The sequence below is a fragment of the Ranitomeya imitator genome, chromosome 1 (genome assembly GCF_032444005.1).
Source record: "Ranitomeya imitator isolate aRanImi1 chromosome 1, aRanImi1.pri, whole genome shotgun sequence".
Classification (NCBI taxonomy): domain Eukaryota; kingdom Metazoa; phylum Chordata; class Amphibia; order Anura; family Dendrobatidae; genus Ranitomeya; species Ranitomeya imitator.
In genome coordinates, this window is record NC_091282.1 from 73554395 (window position 1) to 73570114 (window position 15720).

Here is a 15720-nt window from a genome sequence, read left to right on the forward strand (position 1 = left end):
AGCCACAGTAACCACATAACAGTATCAGGCACCGTCACCCTATAATATTCCTTTTCACGGTACCCATATAATACAGCCAGACACACTAACCACATAGGGTGACAGTGCCTGATACTGTTATAATTATTCCTTATCACAGTACCCATATAATACAGCCAGCCACAGTAACCACATAACAGTATCAGGCACTGTCACCCTATAATATTCCTTATCACAGTACCCATATAATACAGCCAGCCACAGTAATCACATAACAGTATCAGGCACTGTCACCCTATAATATTCCTCATCACAGTACCCATATAATACAGCCAGCCACAGTAATCCCATACAGTAACAGTATCAGGCACTGTCACCCTATAATATTCCTTATCACAGTACTCATATAATACAGCCAGCCACAGTAACCACATAACAGTATCAGGCACCGTCACCCTATAATTATTCCTTATCACAGTACCCATATAATACAGCCAGCCACAGTAACCACATAACAGTATCAGGCACTGTCACCCTATAATATTCCTTATCACAGTACCCATATAATACAGCCAGCCACAGTAATCACATAACAGTATCAGGCACTGTCACCCTATAATATTCCTTATCACGGTACCCATATAATACAGCCAGACACACTAACCACATAACAGTATCAGGCACTGTCACCCTATAATATTCCTTATCACTGTACCCATATAATACAGCCAGCCACAGTAATCCCATACAGTAACAGTATCAGGCACTGTCACCCTATAATATTCCTTATCACAGTACTCATATAATACAGCCAGCCACAGTAACCACATAACAGTTTCAGGCACCGTCACCCTATAATATTCCTTATCACTGTACCCATATAATACAGCCAGCCACAGTAACCACATAACAGTATCAGGCACCGTCACCCTATAATATTCCTTATCACAGTACCCATATAATACAGCCAGCCACAGTAACCACATAACAGTATCAGGCACCGTCACCTTATAATATTCCTTATCACAGTACCCATATAATACAGCCAGCCACAGTAACCACATAACAGTATCAGGCACCGTCACCCTATAATATTCCTTATCACTGTACCCATATAATACAGCCAGCCACAGTAACCACATAACAGTATCAGGCACTGTCACCCTATAATATTCCTTATCATAGTACCCATATAATACAGCCAGCCACAGTAACCACATAACAGTATCAGAGACTGTCACCCTATAATATTCCTTATCACAGTACCCATATAATACAGTCAGCCACAGTAACAACATAACAGTATCAGGCACTGTCACCCTATAATATTCCTTATCACAGTACTCATATAATACAGCCAGCCACAGTAACCACATAACAGTATCAGGCACCGTCACCCTATAATGTTCCTTATCACAGTATCCATATAATACAGCCAGCCACAGTAACCACATAACAGTATCAGGCACTGTCACCCTATAATATTCCTTATCACAGTACCCATATAATACAGCCAGCCACAGTAACCACATAACAGTATCAGGCACTGTCACCCTATAATATTCCTTATCATAGTACCCATATAATACAGCCAGCCACAGTAACCACATAACAGTATCAGGCACTGTCACCCTATAATATTCCTTAGCACGGAAGCCATATAATACAGCCAGCCACAGTAACCACATAACAGTATCAGGCACTGTCACCCTATAATATTCCTTATCACAGTACCCATATAATACCGCCAGCCACAGTAACCACATAACAGTATCAGGCACCGTCACCCTATAATATTCCTTATCACAGTACCCATATAATACAGCCAGCCACAGTAGCCACATAACAGTATCAGGCACTGTCACCCTATAATATTCCTTATCACAGAAGCCATATAATACAGCCAGCCACAGTAACCACATAACAGTATCAGGCACCGTCACCCTATAATATTCCTTATCACAGTACCCATATAATACAGCCAGCCACAGTAACCACATAACAATATCAGGCACCGTCACCATATAATATTCCTTATCACGGTCCCCATATAATACAGCCAGCCACAGTAGCCACATAACAGTATCAGGCACCGTCACCCTATAATATTCCTTATCACAGTACTCATATAATACAGCCAGCCACAGTAACCACATAACAGTATCAGGCACCGTCACCCTATAATATTCCTTATCACTGTACCCATATAATACAGCCAGCCACAGTAACCACATAACAGTATCAGGCACCGTCACCCTATAATATTCCTTATCACAGTACTCATATAATACAGCCAGCCACAGTAACCACATAACAGTATCAGGCACCATCACCCTATAATAATCCTTATCACGGTACCCATATAATACAGCCAGCCACAGTAACCACATAACAGTATCAGGCACTGTCACCCTATAATATTCCTTATCACAGTACCCATATAATACAGCCAGCCACAGTAACCACATAACAGTAACTAGGCACTGTCACCCTATAATATTCTTTATCACAGAAGCCATATAATACAGCCAGCCACAGTAACCACATAACAGCATCAGGCACCGTCACCCTATAATATTCCTTATCACAGTACCCATATAATACAGCCAGCCACAGTAACCACATAACAGTATCAGGCACTGTCACCCTATAATATTCCTTATCACTGTACCCATATAATACAGCCAGCCACAGTAACCACATAACAGTATCAGGCACTGTCACCCTATAATATTCCTTATCACAGTACCCATATAATACAGCCAGCCACCGTAACCACATAACAGTATCAGGCACCGTCACCCTATAATTATTCCTTATCATAGAAGCCATATAATACAGCCAGCCACAGTAACCACATAACAGCATCAGGCACCGTCACCCTATAATATTCCTTATCACAGTACCCATATAATACAGCAAGCCACAGTAACCACATAACAGTATCAGGCACTGTCACCCTATAATTATTCCTTATCACAGTACCCATATAATACAGCCAGCCACAGTAACCACATAACAGTATCAGGCACTGTCACCCTATAATATTCCTTATCACGGTACCCATATAATACAGCCAGCCACAGTAGCCACATAACAGTATCAGACACCGTCACCCTATAATATTCCTTATCACAGTACTCATATAATATAGCCAGCCACAGTAACAATATAACAGTATCAGGCACTGTCACCCTATGATATTCGTTATCACAGTACTCATATAATACAGCCAGCCACAGTAACCACATAACAGTATCAGGCACTGTCACCCTATAATATTCCTTATCACTGTACCCATATAATACAGCCAGCCACAGTAACCACATAACAGTATCAGGCACCCTCACCCTATAATATTCCTTATCACGGTACCCATATAATACAGCCAGCCACCGTAACCACATAACAGTATCAGGCACCGTCACCCTATAATATTCGTTATCACAGTACCCATATAATACAGCCAGCCACAGTAACCACATAACAGTATCAGGCACTGTCACCCTATAATATTCCTTATCACTGTACCCATATAATACAGCCAGCCACAGTAACCACATAACAGTATCAGGCACCCTCACCCTATAATATTCCTTATCACGGTACCCATATAATACAGCCAGCCACCGTAACCACATAACAGTATCAGGCACCGTCACCCTATAATATTCCTTATCACAGTACCCATATAATACAGCCAGCCACAGTAGCCACATAACAGCATCAGGCACTGTCACCCTATAATATTCCTTATCACTGTACCCATATAATACAGCCAGCCACAGTAACCACATAACAGTATCAGGCATTGTCACCCTATAATATTCCTTATCACAGTACCCATATAATACAGCCAGCCACAGTAACCACATAACAGTATCAGACACTGTCACCCTATAATATTCCTTATCACAGTACCCATATAATACAGCCAGCCACAGTAACCACATAACAGTATCAGGCACCGTCACCCTATAATAATCCTTATCACGGTACCCATATAATACAGCCAGCCACAGTAGCCACATAACAGTATCAGGCACCGTCACCCTATAATATTCCTTATCACGGTACCCATATAATACAGCCAGCCACAGTAACCACATAACAGTATCAGACACTGTCACCCTATAATATTCCTTATCACAGTACCCATATAATACAGCCAGCCACAGTAACCACATAACAGTATCAGGCACCGTCACCCTATAATATTCCTTATCACAGTACCCATATAATACAGCCAGCCACAGTAACCACATAACAGTATCAGACACTGTCACCCTATAATATTCCTTATCACAGTACCCATATAATACAGCCAGCCACAGTAACCACATAACAGTATCAGGCACCGTCACCCTGTAATATTCCTTATCACAGTACTCATATAATACAGCCAGCCACAGTAACCACATAACAGTATCAGACACTGTCACCCTATAATATTCCTTATCACAGTACCCATATAATACAGCCAGCCACAGTAACCACATAACAGTATCAGGCACTGTCACCCTATAATTATTCCTTATCACAGTACCCATATAATACAGCCAGCCACAGTAACCACATAACAGTATCAGGCACCGTCACCCTATAATATTCCTTATCACGGTACTCATATAATATAGCCAGCCACAGTAGCCACATAACAGTATCAGACACCGTCACCCTATAATATTCCTTATCACAGTACCCATATAATACAGCCAGCCACAGTAACCACATAACAGTATCAGGCACTGTCACCCTATAATATTCCTTATCACTGTACCCATATAATACAGCCAGCCACAGTAACCACATAACAGTATCAGGCATTGTCACCCTATAATATTCCTTATCACAGTACCCATATAATACAGCCAGCCACAGTAACCACATAACAGTATCAGGCACCGTCACCCTATAATAATCCTTATCACGGTACCCATATAATACAGCCAGCCACAGTAGCCACATAACAGTATCAGGCACCGTCACCCTATAATATTCCTTATCACGGTACCCATATAATACAGCCAGCCACAGTAACCACATCACAGTATCAGACACTGTCACCCTATAATATTCCTTATCACAGTACCCATATAATACAGCCAGCCACAGTAACCACATAACAGTATCAGACACTGTCACCCTATAATATTCCTTATCACAGTACCCATATAATACAGCCAGCCACAGTAACCACATAACAGTATCAGGCACCGTCACCCTGTAATATTCCTTATCACAGTACTCATATAATACAGCCAGCCACAGTAACCACATAACAGTATCAGACACTGTCACCCTATAATATTCCTTATCATAGTACCCATATAATACAGCCAGCCACAGTAACCACATAACAGTATCAGGCACTGTCACCCTATAATATTCCTTATCACAGTACCCATATAATACAGCCAGCCACAGTAACCACATAACAGTATCAGGCACCGTCACCCTATAATAATCCTTATCACGGTACCCATATAATACAGCCAGCCACAGTAGCCACATAACAGTATCAGGCACTGTCACCCTATAATATTCCTTATCACAGTACTCATATAATACAGCCAGCCACAGTAACCACATAACAGTATCAGGCACCGTCACCCTGTAATATTCCTTATCACAGTACCCATATAATACAGCCAGCCACAGTAGCCACATAACAGTATCAGACACTGTCACCCTGTAATATTCCTTATCACTGTACCCATATAATACAGCCAGCCACAGTAGCCACATAACAGTATCAGGCACCGTCACCCTGTAATATTCCTTATCACAGTACTCATATAATACAGCCAGCCACAGTAACCACATAACAGTATCAGGCACCGTCACCCTGTAATATTCCTTATCACAGTACCCATATAATACAGCCAGCCACAGTAACCACATAACAGTATCAGGCACCATCACCCTATAATATTCCTTATCACGGTACCCATATAATACAGCCAGCCACAGTAGCCACATAACAGTATCAGGCATTGCCACCCCATAATATTCCTTATCACAGTACTCATATAATACAGCCTATAATACAGCCAGCCACAGTAACCACATAACAGTATCTGTCCCAGCTCTGCAACCCTATAATAGAGCCGGCCACAGTACCAGTATAATTTCATCCATGGTATCTGCTGGGTCTCTTGGTCTGATAACATCACTATCCTGGTTATATAAAGGACGAGTACCTGCCTACACACTGTCATCCTACAAGGTACTTCGAAAACCATTGCACAACAAGGTATGGAAAGTATCCAGCTCCAGCACTAAAATCAAATGTCTTTATTTATACAGTTGTGGCCAAAAGTATTGACACCCCTGCAATTCTGTCAGATAATACTCAGTTTCTTCCTGAAAATGATTGCAAACATAAATTCTTTGTTACTATTATCTTCATTAAATTTGTCTTAAATGAAAAAACACAAAAAGAATTGTCCTAAAGCCAAATTGGATATAATTCCACACCAAACATAAAAAAGGGGGTGGACAAAAGTATTGGCAATGTTCGAAAAATCATGTGATGCTTCTCTAATTTGTGTAATTAACAGCACCTGTAACTTACCTGTGGCACCTAACAGGTGTTGGCAATAACTAAATCACACTTGCAGCCAGTTGACATGGATTAAAGTTGACTCAACCTCTGTCCTGTGTCCTAGTGTGTACCACATTGAGCATGGAGAAAAGAAAGAAGACCAAAGAACTGTCTGAGGACTTGAGAAACCAAATTGTGAGGAAGCATGAGCAATCTCAAGGCTACAAGTCCATCTCCAAAGACCTGAATGTTCCTGTGTCTACCGTGCGCAGTGTCATCAAGAAGTTTAAAGCCCATGGCACTGTGGCTAACCTCCCTAGATGTGGACGGAAAAGAAAAATTGACAAGAGATTTCAACGCAAGATTGTGCGGATGTTGGAAAAAAAGCACCTCGACTAACGTCCAAACAAGCTCAAGCTGCCCTGCAGTCCGAGGGTACAACAGTGTCAACCCCTACTATCCGTCGGCATCTGAATGAAAAGGGACTGTATGGTAGGAGACCCAGGAAGACCCCACTTCTTACCCCGAGACATAAAAAAGCCAGGCTGGAGTTTGCCAAAACTTACCTGAAAAAGCCTAAAACGTTTTGGAAGAATGTTCTCTGGTCAGATGAGACAAAAGTAGAGCTTTTTGGGCAAAGGCATCAACATCGAGTTTACAGGAGAAAAAAAAGAGGCATTCAAAGAAAAGAACACGGTCCATACAGTCGAACATGGCGGAGGTTCCCTGATATTTTGGGGTTGCTTTGCTGCCTCTGGCACTGGACTGCTTGACCGTGTGCATGGCATTATGAAGTCTGAAGACTACCAACAAATTTTGCAGCATAATGTAGGGCCCAGTGTGAGAAAGCTGGGTCTCCCTCAGAGGTCATGGGTCTTCCAGCAGGACAATGACCTAAAACACACTTCAAAAAGCACCAGAAAATGGTTTGAGAGAAAGCACTGGAGACTTCTAAGGTGGCCAGCAATGAGTCCAGACCTAAATCCCATAGAACACCTGTGGAGAGATCTAAACATGGCAGTTTGGAGAAGGCACCCTTCAAATATCAGGGACCTGGAGCAGTTTGCCAAAGAAGAATGGTCTCAAATTCCAGCAGAGCATTATAAGAAACTCATTGATGGTTACCGGAAGCGGTTGGTCGCAGTTATATTGGCTAAAGGTTGTGCAACCAAGTATTAGGCTGAGGGTGCCAATACTTTTGTCTGGCCCATTTTTGGAGTTTTGCGTGAGATGATCAATGTTTTGCTTTTTGCTTCATTCTCTTTTGTGTTTTTTCATTTAAGACAAATTAAATGAAGATAATAATACCAAAGAATTTGTGTTTGCAATCATTTTCAGGAAGAAACTGAGTATTATCTGACAGAATTGCAGGGGTGTCAATACTTTTGGCCACAACTGTATGTCTTTAAAATGAAAAAAAAAACAAAAAACAGGCTGTTGGACAAATGTAGCGGTGATACCGGAGGAAGAGTGTCTAAAACAACTAGACACGTTTCGAACACATTGAGCCTAATGGCACTCGAGTATTTAATAAATGTATCCAATAGGTTTCCCTATCAGGTAATCTTTTTTGGTTATCTCAACCGCGCAAATTTTTATGTACGAGTTTGTTCTATTGCAAAGACATTAAAATGTGTGATTTGTCTGTTATGAGATGTGACAAAATGATTAGAAACATTTGATATATCGGGAAGTGGGTTGAACAATGTCATAAAGATGTTCTCTAATTCTGTCTTTTAATTTTCTTATAGTGGAACCCACCTATAAGAGCTTATACAGTAAATATTCGATTATGTATACCACATGATCTCAATTACAAGTCTAAAAGCTCTTGAGTTTAAAAGTTTTTACATTTTTTGAACAAGAGAAAGTTAAAGTTTTTTTTAGATCGTGAACAAGTTTTGCAGGGGAGTTGTCTGCACGTGTAATAACCTGTGGTGGATAACCAGTTGGAAGATACATGTCTCAATACTATTTTTATGCCATTTTTTAACAAAACATCCATGGTATCCTAGGCTCTCAGAATATTTAGGTTACGGTGTACAATATCCGAAATTGACTTAAAATAAGTGCTGTATGTAAGAACCAGAATAGGTTGTTCTGGGGAAGGTTCTTCCTTATTTTTGGTAATCTTATTAATTAGGGTTAGAATTAGAAGCCGTAGTAATGAGTTCTTCTCTCGATTAATGTCCGCAATGTTAAATTCATGATCAATGGCCCAACTAGGGTATTTTCTATCCATGAGACTTTTTTTAATACTTCTTTTTTCCGTATTGAATGACAACTCTTCACTAGTCCCTTAATGTTTCACCCAAAGGAATAGATTTAGTCATGTGGAATGGATGAAAGCTATGTGCGTGAAGTATGGTGTTACCTGCAGTTTTTTTACGGTATGTACAACTGCTAATGGTTTTAAGAGGGATGCCAGAAAGGTACAAATCAAACAAAACTAATGGAGCTTTTGTGGAAAAAAAATTGATGAATTTTAAATTATAAGGATTTGTTATTAATGTAATTGATAAATGAGGAAATTGAAGTAGGGTCACCATGCCAGACAAGTAATAAATCGTCTATATACCTAGAATACCATTTAATATGGTAAAAAAAAGATTGTTAGTATTGAAAATGTATTGTTCCTTCCACCATGCCATTGCTAAATTAGCAACCGATGGGAAAAATTTCGCCTCCATTGAAACTCCATTGTTTTGAAGAAAAAATCTTTTGGTAAATAAAAAATAGTTGTGTGAAAGAAGGAATAAAAGTAGTGAAATAATGTAAGCTTGTAAATCGGGACTGTATGTGCTGCATTTGTTTATATGGAATTGAACTGCACAGACAGCAATACTATGTGGAATACAAGTATACAGGGCAACCACATCACATTGAGGATCCCAGCTAACACCATGGAAGATATTTAATACATCCTTTGAATCTTTTAATATAACCAGGCACTCTTTGTGCTAAAGGTTGCCAAACTATGCCCAACCATTCCCCCAAATGTTCATTTGATGATCCAATACCTGACACTATAGGGCGCATGGGAGGCGGAAAGACATTTTTAAGAGTTTTTGGCAAAGCGTGTAATATCAGGATAATTGGAATTTCAACATTTAAACATTCAACCTGTGTTTTTTTGCATAAAAAACCTTCATCAATAAGAAGTTTGCATGCCTTTGTGTAATCAGAATTAGGATCCGATTTTATCGGCAGATAAATGTTGGTGTCAGACAACATATTGTTAATAGCAGAGACATGATCAGATTGATTTAAAACAACCACTGAGCCTCCTTTATCCGACATTTTAATCATGATATTGATATGAGATTATAAGTTCTTGAGAGCAACTACTTCAGCCCCCGATAAATTATTTTTATGAGACCGTGGTGTTGTTTCCGACAAAAAATTACAAATGTCCCTTTCTACATTATCCTGGAAACGTTCCATGGAAGCAGTTCTTGTCTGTACTGGACAACAGGTAGGATTTTTATTCTTAAAGTTCGAGATAGTAAATTGCCATCTGATGTCAATACTAGAAGTATAAAAATCCATAAGACACAATAGACCATTTTGTTCAAAAAATTGTAGAGATTATGTCAAAACCGGTGACTTTTCATCGGTAAAAAAATGTTTTTTTTTACTGTTAGATCCCTGACAAATTTATTTATATCCTTTAGGCTTCCTTTACACTTACTGTGTTTTTTGAGGCCCGTTATTGCAGGCCATTTTTGCGGGCCGTATTGTCGCAATTTTCATGGTCTGCCGCAATAACGGACCGCAAAAAACTTGCGGATCGACGTTTTTCCAATACTATGGAAAAAGTATTGGAAAAAAAAACCCGGCGTTCCGCAAAAACGGTATTCATGGTGCACCGCAAAAACAAGCTTCCGCTGTTTTTGCGGCCTTATTGATTTTCAATGGGGTTCGTGTCCGTAAGCAGTGAAAAAGATCGAGCAGGATCGATATTTTTTCATGGCTGTAAATATGGCCCTCATGGCCTAACAGCTTACGGCGCTCCGTGGTATTATTATGGCCCATGTTTGCAGCCCCATAGAAATCTGTTAAGGCCCCAAAAATGGGACGCAAAACCACGGTAAATGTAAAAGAAGCCTTAGGGTAGAGAAGACATTCAAATTCGAGTTAGTGGGAACAAAGTTGAGCCCTCGTGACAAAAGTTTGATTTCAGTATCAAGGAGGGTAATAGAAGATAGATTTATGACATCTAACGAGACGTCTTGCTGTGACTTCTCAGCCGACTTTTGTAGAGAGTTGAAATTTTTGCAGTGCTTTCTCCCACCTTTCCTGGTGCGTTTTTTGAAAAATTATCGTTGTTATTGTGTCTTCGTGGCTTACGGTAATAATTAGATTGAGATTTATTATCTTTGATCAATTGTCGAACATCCCCTTCATAATCCCTGGATGAATCCACTGAAACGTCCGAAGATGCTAAATCAACAGGACGCGTTTCGAACACAGTGAGTGTTCTTAGACTCAGTTTCACTGTGAACAGGAAAGTCAAGGTATAAAAAACAGGGATTTTTGTGTACTCACTGTAAAATCCTTTACTCCGAGCCAATCATTGGGGGGGACACAGGACTTTGGTTGTTATGCTGCTGCTACTAGGAGGACACTAAGCAAATACACAAAAAAGTGTATTTTATTTTGACCGATAAATAGGCTGGCCTTTGACACGGTAAGCTTCTTGGATCGCTGAACGAAGCCATCTGGCTATCGTGGCCTTCGAGGCAGGCAAACCCTTTCTGTGACCATCCGGAAGCACAAAAAGGGCATCAGATTTGCTAAATGATGCCGTTCTGGAAATGTACTTTGAGAGCCCTCACCAAGTCCAGAGTGTGAAGGGCTTTCTCAGTACGATGGACTGGAGCCAGACAGAACTAGCGCAGGACAAGGTCTTCATTCAGATTAAAAAAGTCGAGACAACGTTAGGTAAGAAGGACGTTCTGAGCACCACCTTGTCCTGGTGGAAAATCAAAATGGAGGTTTGCCTGACAAAGCTGCCAGTTCCGAGACCCGTCTGATGGATGTTATTGCCACCAGAATGGCAACTTTCCATGAAAGGAGAGAAACATCCTGTAATGGCTTGAAGGGAGTCTCTTGTAAAGCACTGAGGACCAAGTTAAGGTCCCAAGGTTCTAAAGGCATCTTCTACGGAGGGACAAGATGTGAAACTCCCTGCATGAAGGTCTTAACCTGAGGCTTGGAAGCTATCCAACGCTGGAAAAGGACAGAGAGGGCTGAGATTTGGCCCTTGAGAGAGGCCAGTGCTAGGCCTGAATCTAGACCCGCTTGGAGAAACTCCAGAAGGGAGGTGATGGAAAACACCAACGGGGAAAGACCCTTATCTTTACACCATGAGAAAAAAGTTTTCCAAACGCGATGGTAAATACGCATTGAAACAGGCTTCCTAGCGTTGATCATGGTAAATGTCACTTGACGGGAGAACCCGGCCTGGGTTAGGATCCAGGATTCAATGGCCAGGCCGTTAAACTCAGAGCTCTCGAGTTCTGGTGGCAAATGGGTCCCTGGGAGAGAAGGTCCGGACGATACGGTAACCTCCAGGGAACATCGGCGACGAGATGCATTAGCTCCGCGTACCAAGCTCGGCGTGGCCAGTCCGGAGCGACAAGGATCACTGGAACGCCTTCCGCTTTGATTTTTCGGATGACCCTTGGGATCAGCGGAAGAGGCGGAGAGATGTAAGGGAGATGAAATTGGCTCCATGGGAGTACTAGGGCATCCAAGCCGATGGCTAGCGGATCGCGGGATTGGGTTACAAATGCCGGAACCTTGGTGTTCAGCCTGGAGGCCATGAGGTCTACATCTGGAGTGCCCCAACGCTGGCAAATCCCCAGAAAGGCTTCTGGGTGAAGAGACCACTCTCCTGAGGCTATGCCCTGGCGGCTGAGAAAGTCACCGCCCAATTCTCTACCCCCGGAATATGAACTGTGGAGATGAGCGATTGATTTGCCTCGGCACATTGTAGAATGTGCAAAACCTCGGTCAACGCTCTTCTGCTGCGCGTGCCTCCCTGGCGATTGATGTACGCCAGAGCAGGGGCGTTGTCTGATTGGATCCGGATAGGACGTCCCGCCAAGAGGTGATGGAATCGATGAAGAGCCAGCATTATCACTCGGATCTCGAGGGTGAGTCTCTGCCCACCCTGGACAGGCCAGGCCAGAGGGACTCGGAGAGGGGGCGGAGTTGCCGCGAGGGGGGTGGAGCCGGCCGGGATCATGGGTGTTGATGGCCTAACACGGCCAGAAGTCGGGGACTAAATTAGCAGCCGTGGCGGTAAGGTAATGGCCGCGGAGACTAAATGAGGGGCTGTGGCCGGAAGTAGTGGCAGCGGAGACTAGAACAGAGGCCGCGGCGAGGAGGCTACAGCCAGCGAGAACGGCCACAGCAGTTACTGGAAGTGGAAGCCCTCACTGCAGCTGTGAAGAGGTCCGCGCAGCAGGCACACAAGAGGCAGGCAGGCAGGTAGGGAGGGGGGGAATTTAACGACCAGGTGGTAGTAAAGGCCGTGGAAGAGCCGATGGCCAGGTGCTGAACCCCCCTCCCCCGGGGGCCCGGGCATAAACGCAGGACCCCGGGGAGGGAGGTAAGGAGTCCTCCTGTTAAACGGCCGTACTCACTGCGATCCAAGTCAGGAGTGCTGGGCCACAGATGGCGAACATCAATGGCGCCGTCCATCCTCAATCCACCATCCCTTTGATAGGGAGGTCGAGAGGGCACGGTGGATACCTGATACCAACCGCTTTCTCACAGTGGTGGTGCAGTGGGGCCACGCAAAAGCCACGAGGGGCGTCCTCCAGCTTCTCCTTCACCTCATTGGGGGATCAATCTCAGGTCGGCAAGAGTCCTGGCTCCGGTAGGGGGTACGTGGGTGCAACACCCCATGTTCCCGTCCGTTGTTGGTGTGGGGAGAGCGGACCCATTAAAGGAATCCGTCGCCCCGATGAGAGCTCAGGCTGAGGTTGCAGGAGAGGGTACAGGGAAGCCGACACTACACGTTCCCGCTTGCTGATGATTTTGGGAGATTGGGACCTTGAAAGGCCCCGTCGCCCGCTCAATCCGTGGAAAAAAGATGAAAAAAATAAAGTAGTAAAAAAATAAGAAAATCGGGGTCAGAAATCAGACCCTAGTGCCTCCTACAGACACTAAGCAAGAACTGGTTCACGAGAGAGCCAGCAGAGGGTGTATACTGCAGAGGAAGAGTTAACTTTTTTGTATATTTGCTTAGTGTCCTCCTAGTGGCAGCAGCATAACACCCATGGCCCTGTGTCCCGCAATGAGGTGAAGGATAAAACACACAAATCGGGGAAACCCATAAGGCTACTTTCACACTAGCGTTTTCTGCAATCCGTCACAATGCGTCGTTTTGCAAAAAAAACGCATCCTGCAAAAGTGCTTGCAGGATGCGTTTTTTCCCCATAGACTTATATTGACGACGCATTTGCGACGGATTGCCACACTTCGCATCCGTTGCATGTAACGTTTTTTGCTCCTGACGGACCGCTTTTTCCGACCGCGCATGCGCGGCCGGAACTCCACCCCCACCTCCCCGCACCTTACAATGGGGCAGCGGATGCGCCGGAGAAATGCATCCGCTGCCTCCATTGTGCAATGCGCTAAACGCTAGCGTCGGAATCTCTCCCCGACTCATTGCGACGGGGAGATTCCGACGCTAGTGTGAAAGAAGCCTTACATAATCACAAAAACCCATCTGTGAACAAATGCAAATTAAAACAGACAAGCAAATGCTGTGTAAGGAAAAAATAAATAATGCTGCATTATTAATTTCATGCTCTATATTATTGTCTCTGATACTATGATGTTTTTTCTTACACAGCTTTTGCTTGCCTGTTTTAAATTGCAATTTGTTATTATGTTAAGGGTTTCCCCTGATTTGTGTGTCCACGGTGAAACTGAGTCTAAGAACACTCAATGCGTTCGAAACGTGCCTAGTTGTTTTAGTCACTCTTCCTCCGGCATCACCGCTACATTTGTCTGACAGCCTGTTTTTTTTTTCACTTTTAAGACATATAAATAAAGACATTTGATTTTAGTCCTGGAGCTTGATACTTTCTGTACCTTCTTGGGCAAGAGTTCCACGTCTGGCAGAGACGCCATTCCGTGTTCGGACCAATTCACAAGTTGTGAGAATCGTCATAAGGGTGAGCTGAATCCAAACGTTTATGTGTTCATACTCCGGAAACCATCCATGCTATTTTTCTTAGTAAGCACAAAGATTACAAATGTTTTCTTTGGGATTTCTTAAAGGGTTTGTAGGTGTTATTTCCTATCCACATGATGAGTGATAACTTGCTGATTGTTGGAGGATCTTATGGGACTGCCAGAGATAGAGTACAGCGCCGAACTCTTCTCTGCATCAGTGGGGGTCCCAGTGCTCGGACCTCCACCAAATAGCAAGTTATCCCCTAACCTTTAATTAATTGCACCAATTATTCAGGCTTTGTAATATAAACAGGTCCAAAATTTAGTTTCTCCTTTATGCAGCCATGACAAAACTCTCTGTTCTCAGCCACTAGGGGGCACTCACTGCATATGCATTTGTACAGCTTTCATGGAGTAATTGCTCTTTCAGAAAACATCTAATATGTCACAGATTCACAACGGTTTTATCAGTAGGGTCCAGGTACTAAAACCATCCTAAAAACTATGGAGCAGAAGCGGTCAGAAAGCGCTGCTCTCTTCGGAGATTCAAGAAGGGATCAGCAGAAAGTCTATGTAGACTGTCTTCAGTTTCAGAGAAGAGCAGCTCTCACCTCCGCGCTCTATTGCTTTATTTTAGCGATCAGTCTAGGTCTCAGAACCTGGACTCCCCTGCGCAAAGCTCCTGACATATTCCTATGCCTTGTTTTTAAAAGCGCGGTTATACTTTAAAGGGAATCTGTCACCCCCAAAATCGAGGGTGAGCTAAGCCCACCGGCATCAAGGGCTTATCTACAGCATTCTGTATTGCTGTAGATAACCCCCCGATGTATCCTGAAGGATGAGAAAAAGAGGTTAGATTATACTCACCCAGGGGCGGTCCGATCCGATGGGCGTCGCGGTCCGATCCGGGGCCTCCTATCTTCATAGGATGATGTCCTCTTCTGGTCTTCACGCTGCGGCTCTGGTGCAGGCGTACTTTGTCTGCCCTGTTGAGAGCA

General features: G+C 43.2%; 1 protein-coding gene across 8 annotated transcripts in view; it reads right to left on the reverse strand.

Moving 5' to 3' along the window:
* The window catches only part of LOC138662455 (von Willebrand factor A domain-containing protein 5A-like), a 287253-nt gene that overhangs the window by 141771 nt on the left and 129762 nt on the right, over positions 1–15720 (reverse strand). The gene's annotated exons all lie outside the window — the stretch shown is intronic.